This window comes from Castor canadensis, chromosome 18 (genome assembly GCF_047511655.1).
Source record: "Castor canadensis chromosome 18, mCasCan1.hap1v2, whole genome shotgun sequence".
Taxonomy (NCBI): domain Eukaryota; kingdom Metazoa; phylum Chordata; class Mammalia; order Rodentia; family Castoridae; genus Castor; species Castor canadensis.
This window is the reverse complement of record NC_133403.1, coordinates 9141194-9151038: the sequence shown is the minus strand read 5'-3', so window position 1 is coordinate 9151038 and position 9845 is coordinate 9141194.

Here is a 9845-nt window from a genome sequence, read left to right as displayed (position 1 = left end):
ATGGGGGCTTGTCCAAGAACAGTGGTTAAAGTGGACAAAAATAACCCAGGGCAGCTGATTAAAATTAAACCCAGTATAAGACCTGTCCTTATGTTTTTTGGTAAACGTGTATCTAAAGGTAATTGAGCACTGTGAAGCTTGAAATTTTGTATATTGCTTTGGATGTGAGTGTATAAATTAATAGTTTTTTCTTTGTTATATGTATTATTTCCCAGTTGATCACACTATCACTGTTTGGGTCTTACTTGAAGTGCACCAGTGTGCAAGGAATGTCCTGTTGTTAACTCTAAGACTTACTAAGTACTAAGGTTTAGAGTTACCCTTCATTGGATATATTGTGCTATTTGATATATCACTATACTGTAGAGGGACCTTCTTTCCTTGCCCTTCCCAAGCATCAAATATAGTTTCTGAATATTGGTTCCTAAACATCAGCAGCTTCTACTGCTTTTGTGAGTTCCCAGGGTTGTCTTTCTGGGTCTGGTGCCATCTGTTGTTCCTCCATCCTCAAGAGAGCACCATCGCTCTGTTCCAGTCAAGGAATCTAGCACACTGGTTGTAAACATCTCTACTTTTCTCATTCCTTCCCTTAAAGGTACCTTATCTCACCAGGAATGGTGGAGTATACCTGTCATCCCAGCCCTTGGGAATCTGAGGCAGGAGAATCATGAGTTCCAGGCTACCCTGGGCTACTTCAATCTAGTTAAATTTTCTGTTTTCACAGAGAGCTGGAAAGAGATAATCATCAGACCGTGGCATCCTCATTAGAGTTGAGGAAGGAAGGATTACAGAGAAGTGGTTGTGAGTAGATTCTGTTGTATTTGTTTACTTCATGCTTGACTGATTCATTTGCACATTGAAGATTTTACTAGGCCTTTTCAGTTATTTTACTTAGGCCAAGGCACATTGCTAAAATTTGATCCCAAACCCTTTCTTCAGGTGTAGAAAGTGTATGCATTTATCCAGTGTGTTCTGGTGGAAACTTGTACTGTGTGTAACTAAATCTACAGAGTATTATTGTATACTCTGTTTCTACTGAAAAATAAGAACTATTTTAGTTCTATGTTTGAGGGATTGCTTAGTGTTAAGTGATATTTCATTAGCGCTTGCTCCTAAGGAGTACAAATTGTCATTTATTGCTAATTATAAGCTCCAGTGGTCTGGCCCCTGGCTACCTCCTGCTTTCTTTGTCTGCCTTGCTTTACTACCTTATTCTCTGCTGATGCACTGTTTTGACATACTGGCCTTGTTATTTCTGAAGTAAGTCACATCTCTTCTGATTCAAAGGCTGCACTTGCTTTTCCCTTTCTTGGAATGTTCTTTCCCCAGGTCTGCATGACTTGTACCTCACCTTTGATTCATTGAGTTTCACCAAGGTTCTTAGAGTAAGTAACTAGAAATCTCTGCTGTTTAAAGCCTTACTTATTCCTTCTCTCTAAAGGCAATTTGCTTCCTCTACAGTTCAGCTGTTTTCTATATAGTCACTAAAAAGCTGAGAAGAAATCATTGTCAAGGGCTTTGCTTCTGTCTTAGAATTGAGCTATCTTGAGTCAATTTCTGTGCCTACAACCAAAAGAAAATTAATATTGTAAGTTGAGTCTTTCAGAAGTTTTCTGTTTTTGTATTCATAGCGCTATATTTTTTAAAGCAATGTCACTTTGTTTTGTTTACAAATATATTGGATATCTGCCCAGATTACTATTTTATTACCCTTTGTGAATTTTGTCTATTTTGCTGCTTGTTCTTCCAGATGAAATTTATTTTATTAATGTTGTGAACAATGCTAAGTAAAATAACAATTATAGTAATAAAATGTTTTGTGAAAAACTTTTTTTGCTCTGTTTTCTTTCCACCAATAATATGATACATTTTTAGTTCTATTTAATTTTTATTTAGTAACTACTGCTGGTTGTATTTATTTTTAGTCTTATTTCATTGGCCAGAACGTCTACTCAATGATATATATGGTGGACTTAATAGGCCTCTTGTTCTTGGTTTAATGGAAAATGATTTACTATTAAAGATAATGAGTATATTGCTTAAGGAATTACTATTTCCATTTTTAGGATTCTTAAAGAGAATTATTTTATTTTATTGGATAGCTTACAACATATATTGAGACAATTACTTACTTTTTCTTCACTGACTCAAGGTTTTGCTTGGCTGCCTTCACAACTTTCTTATTAGTAACCAACCTTTCTTAAACCAGTCATGGTGAAGCTGTAATCCTACCACTCAGGACTGAGGCAGGAGGAATACAAGTTTGGTGCTAGTCTGAGCTATACCACAAGACTCTGTGTCACAAAATAAAAAAGGGCAGCTGGCGACATGGCTCAAGCGGTAGAGCAGTTGCCCTAACATGCACAAGATCCTGGATTCAATCCCCAGTACTGCAAGACAAAACAAACCTTCCTTCCTTTAAGCGAAAGCAGTGCACTTGGGGTAGAATATTATCTTCATTATTTAGAATCCTATTTCCTTTCATTTTATAAAAGATACTTCCCTTCCTCAGATTTGTCATCGTTTTATCAATGTTTCTGATTTACCTTTTTTTTTCTTGCAGTACTGAGGCTTGAACTCAGGGCCTATATCTTGAGTCACTCCACCAGCCCTTTTTTGTGAAGGGTTTTTTTGAGAGAGGGTCTCGCAAACTACTTGCTGGCTTCAAACTGCGATCCTCCTGAGTAGCTAGGATTACAGGTATGAGCCACTGTCAGGCACCTGGCTCTGATTTACCTTTTCTAAGAAGCAGACTTCTGATTTTCATTAAAATAGTTCATTAATTATATTCCTCATTTAGAAAATGAACTTGGTACACATAGGTTGTTTTTAAATATTGCAACATTGATTTCTTGAAGGTAATTTGATGAGTAAAGTTATTAATAATACAAAAAAGCAGAAAAGATTACAAAATAAGGCATAGTTTTTAACAGCTTCAGGAAAGTGTTGATTAATACAGTCGCTTTCAAATTTGACACATATGGCATATAGTTTTAGCTCTTCAGTGCTCTCTACCAATAAAACACAATAGTAAAGAATTTGCTTCTGCAGTCTTGGAGAACATCTCTTAGTGTTGTGTTGGTGCTTCTCGGATGAAGCACACTAATCAGGACAGTCACATATTTATGTACACCCTAAGTTCCAGATATAAACACTGCAACCGAACTGATGGAGTGGGATAAAATCATAAGTCCTCAGATTAGCCACAGCGGTTTCTCACGAATTACATGAAGTGCATAAAAATATGAAATGCAACAGAGGTGGAATGGCAGCTGACTTTCTGAAAGCTCACATACTAAAACTAAACATAGTTTCAAATTGTGGTGTGGAGCTATTCTGTTACCAGGTAGCACCCTCCCTTACCTTTTCAGTAGCACCTAGCTGCTGGTTTCTTAAAGCCAAACTAATGATGGTTTTTTTGAAGATCAAAATTGTCCATTGTCCTATCCAGGACTCCAAATGGAGGACTCTTCATGTGTCCTGATTCCTTTGCTTTGAGATAGCCCTGAAAAGGAAGAAAGATAATTGATAAGATATAATCTCCCGGAATGTCATCTCCTTACTACAAAAAACAGGAGCCTTTTACTCAACCAGATTCCAATAAAGGTTCCAAGTCAAACTTGAACTAGTATAAGGTTCACTAACATCCCACTGCCCAAAGTGAACACATGGTCAAGCACAAAGTGGGATGGGGAACATACTTCAGTAGGAGAACCTGCAGTTTCATGAATAGAGGTGGTAGTAGTGTTTGGAGTCAGTAGTAAACCAGCCATTATAGGATTCTCAGGGCAGACAGCCACATCTAAATGGGTAGATAGGCAGTTAAAATACACCAGTAGGGCTATGGATGTAGCTCAGTTGTCTAGCACTTGTCTAGAATATGCGAGGCCCAGAGTTTGACCCCCAGTGAAACACACACACACACACACACACACACACACACACACACACACACCACTGACAGGTGCAACAACAGGTTAAGTATAGCATGGTATATACATAATATTCTCCCTGGAAATCTGGATCGGAACTTGCTTAGAGCTGTGGTCTCAACATAAGGCTATATCTAGAACTTCTTTTACTTAGAAGAGCCAACATGCTCAAGAGAAAGTATGAGACTTTCCTTCTAGGTTCTGGTATACTGAGATCAATTCCTGGTGGTGATGACATAAACATTACATATGAATTTTTATATCTAATACTTTAGCCTTATAAAAGAATCCCCTCACTGGGTTCTGAATGTATACTATATATGTAGTTTCCCTATATCTATCTAGAAAGAGGTCGATACTGATAGCCTCTATTTAATTCCAACAAACCTAGATTCATTCTAACCTTTTCTTCACATTATATCTTCCTTCTTTCTTGTGAGAAAAAAATAGCCCTCATTAGTCATAATATGCCCTCTTATTTGCTAATTTCTAATAGGCTAAAGAACATCATGTAGTTTCATAATTGCTAACTCATACTACTTGAGAAAACCTAACTAGTGCAGCCTTACCTGACAGCTTTGGGCAACTTTGTCCCCAGTGATGAGCTTAAAGAAGGAGGGGGACTGCAATGTTTATTTTGTGTTCCATGAATCCATGTCCTGGGGACTCATCCAGCTTTCTACTGTAACTAGTATGGATAGTGACCATTGGTGACTTCCAGTGACTCTCCTCTCCATGGTATCATTGAGCTCCTGTGTTAGTTAGCTTTTGGTTGCTGTGACAAACTTATCTGAGACAAACAGGAAAGAAACGATTTATCTTGGCTCTGGTTTCAGAGGTTTGAGTGTATGGTCAGCTGGCTCCATTGCTTTTGGGTTTATGTGAGGCAGAACATCATGGTGGGGTGTGCATGATGAAGCAAAGCTGCTCACTTCATGGTGGCTGGGAAGCAAAGAGAGAAGGGACTGGGCCCCTTCTTCCCCAGTGACATAACTTCTTCCTACTAAGCCCCACCTCCTAATGTTTCCATTTCTTCTCAATAGTGCCCTAAGCTGGTGACCAACACGTTAATACATGAGATTTTGGAGAACACTCCCCAGATCCAAACTAAATTCAAGTCACCATAACCTGAGAATTGTATCTTGAAACCAAAAAAAGATACATTTTTGGAATGAGAGACAATGGCAGAGGGATCACTCCAAAGGTCAGTCTCTTGAAATCTTCATGAACCTGGGTGGTAAGCAAGAAGTAGGAAGAAGAGAAAAGGAGTCCAGGCCACAGACCAGTGTCCCAGCGACTCACTTGCAGCACAGGCTGATGCTGAGTGCTTTGTTGGCTCTTGTTTTTCCTCCAGGATGAAAGGTTTGTGTGTGGTACAAATCTGGCTTTCCACTTCTCTCACCTGTCCTCAGCTCAGAAAGCAATACCATTGCAAGAGGACAAGTTGGGGAGATTGTGACCTTTGAGTTTATCTGAGTTTGGCCTTTTACACAGCCCAGTGAATTCAGAACCCCTTAAATTTGAAATCTTGAGTTTCAAACTGCTCAACATCTGAGGGAATGCATAGGGCCTGTGCTGGATTTCTCAAGAGAATATGAATGGCGATGCTGAGCAGGAAGGGTGGGTAATCTTCCATTTTTTATTATTTAAGTTTATTTAAAACTGCACATTAATGTGGCACCATGTGAAGTTTCAATACATGTACACATGGCCTAATGTTTAAATCGGGTTAAACATATCTATCATCCCATTTATCATTTCTTCTGGCTTTTAAAAATATGCAATACATTATTGTCATCTGTTGTCACCCTACTGGTCAATAGTATACCTATTTAATTGTAACTTAGTACCCATTGATAAGCCTTTCCCCATTCTTCTGCATCCCTACTCTCTCCAGCCTCTGGTAACCACAATTCTGCTGTCAAATTCTGTGACATCAATGTTTTTATATTGCACATGTGAGATCATGTAGTTACTCGTCTTTCTGTGCTAACATGTTTTATTAAGCATAATGGTATGCATTTCCATCCATGTTTTGAAAGTCATACAGTTTCATTTTTTAATGTTGAATGGTACTCTATTTGTATGTGTACCACATTTTTCTTATCCATTAAGTGTTGGTGGACATTTAGGTTGTTTCTATTTCTTGGCTATTGTGAATATTGGTGCAACGAGCATGGGAATATAGATGTCTCTTCAACATATTGATTTTATTCCTTTTGTGTACTCAGAGAGATTGCTAGATTCATATGGTACTAGTTTTAATTTTTTGTTGAGGAACCTCTGTCCTGTTTTCTATAACAACTGTACAAATTTATATTCCCACCAACAGTGTACAAGGTTTTCTTTTCTCCACATCTTTCCAGCATTTGCTTTCTTTATTCTTTTTGATAATAGCCACCCTTACGGGGTGAGGGGATATCTCATTGTGGTTTTGATGTGTGTTTCCATAATGACTACTTATCATATACCTGTTGGCATTTGTTTGTCTTCTTTTGAGAAATGTCTACTCAGGTTTATTGCCCACTTGTAATTGGGTTATTTGGGTCTTTTATTTTGTTTTTGGTTTTGCTGTTGAATCTTGGGAGTTATTTATGTACTCTAGATACTAGCCCCTTGTCAGATATAAAGTTTGCAGATACTTCCTCCCCTTCTATAGGTTGTCTCTTCATTCTGTTGATTGTTTTGTTGTGTAAAAGCTTTTTAGTTTGATGTAATCCCATGTCTCTTTGCCTTTATTTCCTGTGCTTTTGGGGTCTTGTCCTAAAACTCTTGCTCATTGCAATGTTCTGAAGCATTTTCCTATGCTTTTTTCTAGTGGATTCTGTTTCAGGTCTTATATTTAAGTCTTAGTCTGTTCTGAGTTGGTATTTGTAACTGATGAGAAATAGAGGTTCAGTTTCTTTCTTCTGTTTGTGGATGTCCAATTTTCCTAGCACCATTTATTGAAAAGATTGTTCTTTCCACAGCACATGTTCTCAGCACCTTTGTCAAAAATCAGTTAACTGTAGACGCATGGGGGTACTTCCACAAAGTCTACTCTGTTCTGCTAGTCTGGATCTGTAATTATGCCACTTTCATGCATTGTGATTGCTATTGCTTTGCAGTATATTTTGAAGTCAAGTAGTATAATGCCTCTTGCTTTGTTGTTTTTGCTGAAAATGGTTTTGGTTTTTTTGTAGTTCCATGCAAATTTTAGTTTTGCTTTTTCTAATTCCTTGTCATTGATATTTTGATCAAAATTGCATTGATTTTGTAGATTATTTTGGGCATAATAGATAACTTAATAATATTCTTCCAATCCTCAAATGAGGGATGTTTTCCATTTTTTGAGTCTTCATCAGTTTCATTCATCAATGTTTTATAATTTTCATTATAGGGATCTTTCCTCTCTTTGGTTAAATTTACTGCTAGGTATTTAATTTTTATATCTATTATAAATTGGACTGCTTTCTTAATTTCTATTTCAGTTAACTTGCTATTGGCATATAGCAACATTATTGATTTTTACATACTGATTTTGTACCCTACAACTTTGCTGTATTTGCTTATTAGTTCTGATAGTGTTTTGGTGGAGCCTTTGGGGTCTTCCATATTAAGATCATGGCATCTGCAAATAGTGACAGTTTAACTTTTTCTTTTCTGAGTTGGATGCTCTTTATTTACTTCTCTTGCTTGATTGCTCTGGCTAGGACTTCCTGTACTATGTTGAATAAATGTGGTAAAAGTTAGGCACTGTTGTCGTGTTTTACATCTTCAAGAGAAAGCTTTCAGCTTTTCCCCATTCAGAATAATATTAACTGTTAACTTATTATAAATGGCCTTATTTGGTTAGGGTATATTCCTTCTATATCTACTTTGTTCAGGGTTTTTTTTTTTTATCATGAAGTGACATTGAATTTTATCAAATGGCTTTTCTTCATTTATTGAGATGATAATAATGGTTTTTATGTTTCATTCTGTTTATGTGGGATATCATGTTTATTGAACTATCTTGCATATGTTGAGCCATCTTTGCATTCCTGGTATGAATCCCATTTAATCACAGTGAATAGTCTATGGATTTGGTCTGCTAGTATTTTGTAGAGGATTTTTACATCTGTGTTTGCAGGTAATATTGCCTGTAGTTTTGTGGAGTTTTTGTTGTTGTTGTTCTGCTTACCTGGTTTTGGTATCATGGTATGCTGGCCTCATAAATTGTTTTTGGAAGACTTCCTGTTCTATTTTTCAGAATAATTAAAAGAAAGTTGGTATTAGTTCTTCTTTGATATTCCATTCTTTTATTCAACTGACAAATAGCTTTTCAACTTCCATTATTTTTTCCTACAATTTATAGCTTACTTTTCACTTTCTTACTAGAATCTTTTGTTGAGAAGAAGTTTTACTTTTTGTGAAGTCCAATCAATTTGTTCTTGGCATCTTTGTGTCTTTTCTATTCCAAGGTCATGAAGATACTTTCTTGTCTTAACTTTTTCTAGCAGTTTTACTGTTTTAGTTTTCTTATATAAGTCTTTAATCCATCTTGAGTTAATTTTGTTTATGATGTGAGATAGGAAGTCACAGTTAGCATTTTCCTCCCAAATATCCAGTTGCTCTGGTACCATTCACTAAAAAATTTTTTTTCTCTTTGAATTCCATTGTCACTTTTGTTGAAACTTAAATCATTGTACATGTGTCAGTTTATGTCTGAAGTCTTTATTATATCCCACTGATCTCATTTGTCTATCCTTACATAGATCAATATAGTCTTAATTACTGTAACTTTATAGAAAGTTTCAAGATTACTAGGGCTATTCTAGTTTTGGGCATTCCCATGTATTTAAAAAATCACTGGATTTCTCTAGCCCACATGAATTTTGGTTGAAATTGGTTTTAATCTCTATAGTAATTGGGGGATACTCCATACTGTAGAAATACCTTGGTAGTTTTACTTCCTTCAAATTTTTATATGTATTTTTTGTCTTGGAACTAAAATTAGACCTCTAATTTAATTTACCTTGATGAGAATATTAGATGAAGTTGGTCTTTATGTAAAAAAAGTTTCATTAACTTTTCTTGGCACATTTTAATGGCTTTTCAAGAAGGAAGTTTCCAGTAGTGTGCATTTCACTTTTTATATAACAATAAGTTATTAAACTATGACAGCTGAAGCTGGCACTTTCTAGAAGAGGATAGATATTTCTGTGTGAGTTATCGTTATTTTAGACAGGTAAATGGCCATTAGACTTTGTCATATACAAACTCTGAAACTGAGTAGTTTTCCATTCCTCAGCAAGTGTTCACAGATCATGAAGTTCAGGTAAATGTAAAGTGTCTCAAAGTCATGCTTGTTGTTTTCTTAATAGCTATAGGGCCCATTTCAGCAACTCTTTCCAACTTGATCACATTTCAGTGCTACCTGTGAGTGGTACTTCTCAAACTGCTTCCTTTTCACAGCTTCCAGAGTCTGAATCATGAGGGATCTGACCAGTACTTTGTTCCCTCCTTTCATCATCATGTTGGTGAACTTACCGACCACTGGGTCTGCAAACACAGAGCTTGTTTACGTCGCTGGGGCCATTTGATGACCTGAGTTTTCTTGAGCGCCTGCTCATATTTCTCCTCCTTGGTGAGAGCCTTGCAGTCATGTTCTTTGTAAATTAGGGAATCCCTGAATTCAGGACCATAGTGGCTCCATCTCACCTGGGTTATCCCAGGAAGTCGCAAGCTAGCACGGTGCACACCATCCACCAGGCCCAACCACCCTCACACGACCTTCAGTCAGGAAAAACACTTTTTAAATAAATGTTATTTTAAAATAATCATAGACTCATAGGAAGTTTTAAATAATTATAGTATAAGGTTACAGACCTTACCCAGTTTTCACAATATTTTACATGCATTTTTTCAGTGTGTATTTGAGTGCAGTTATGT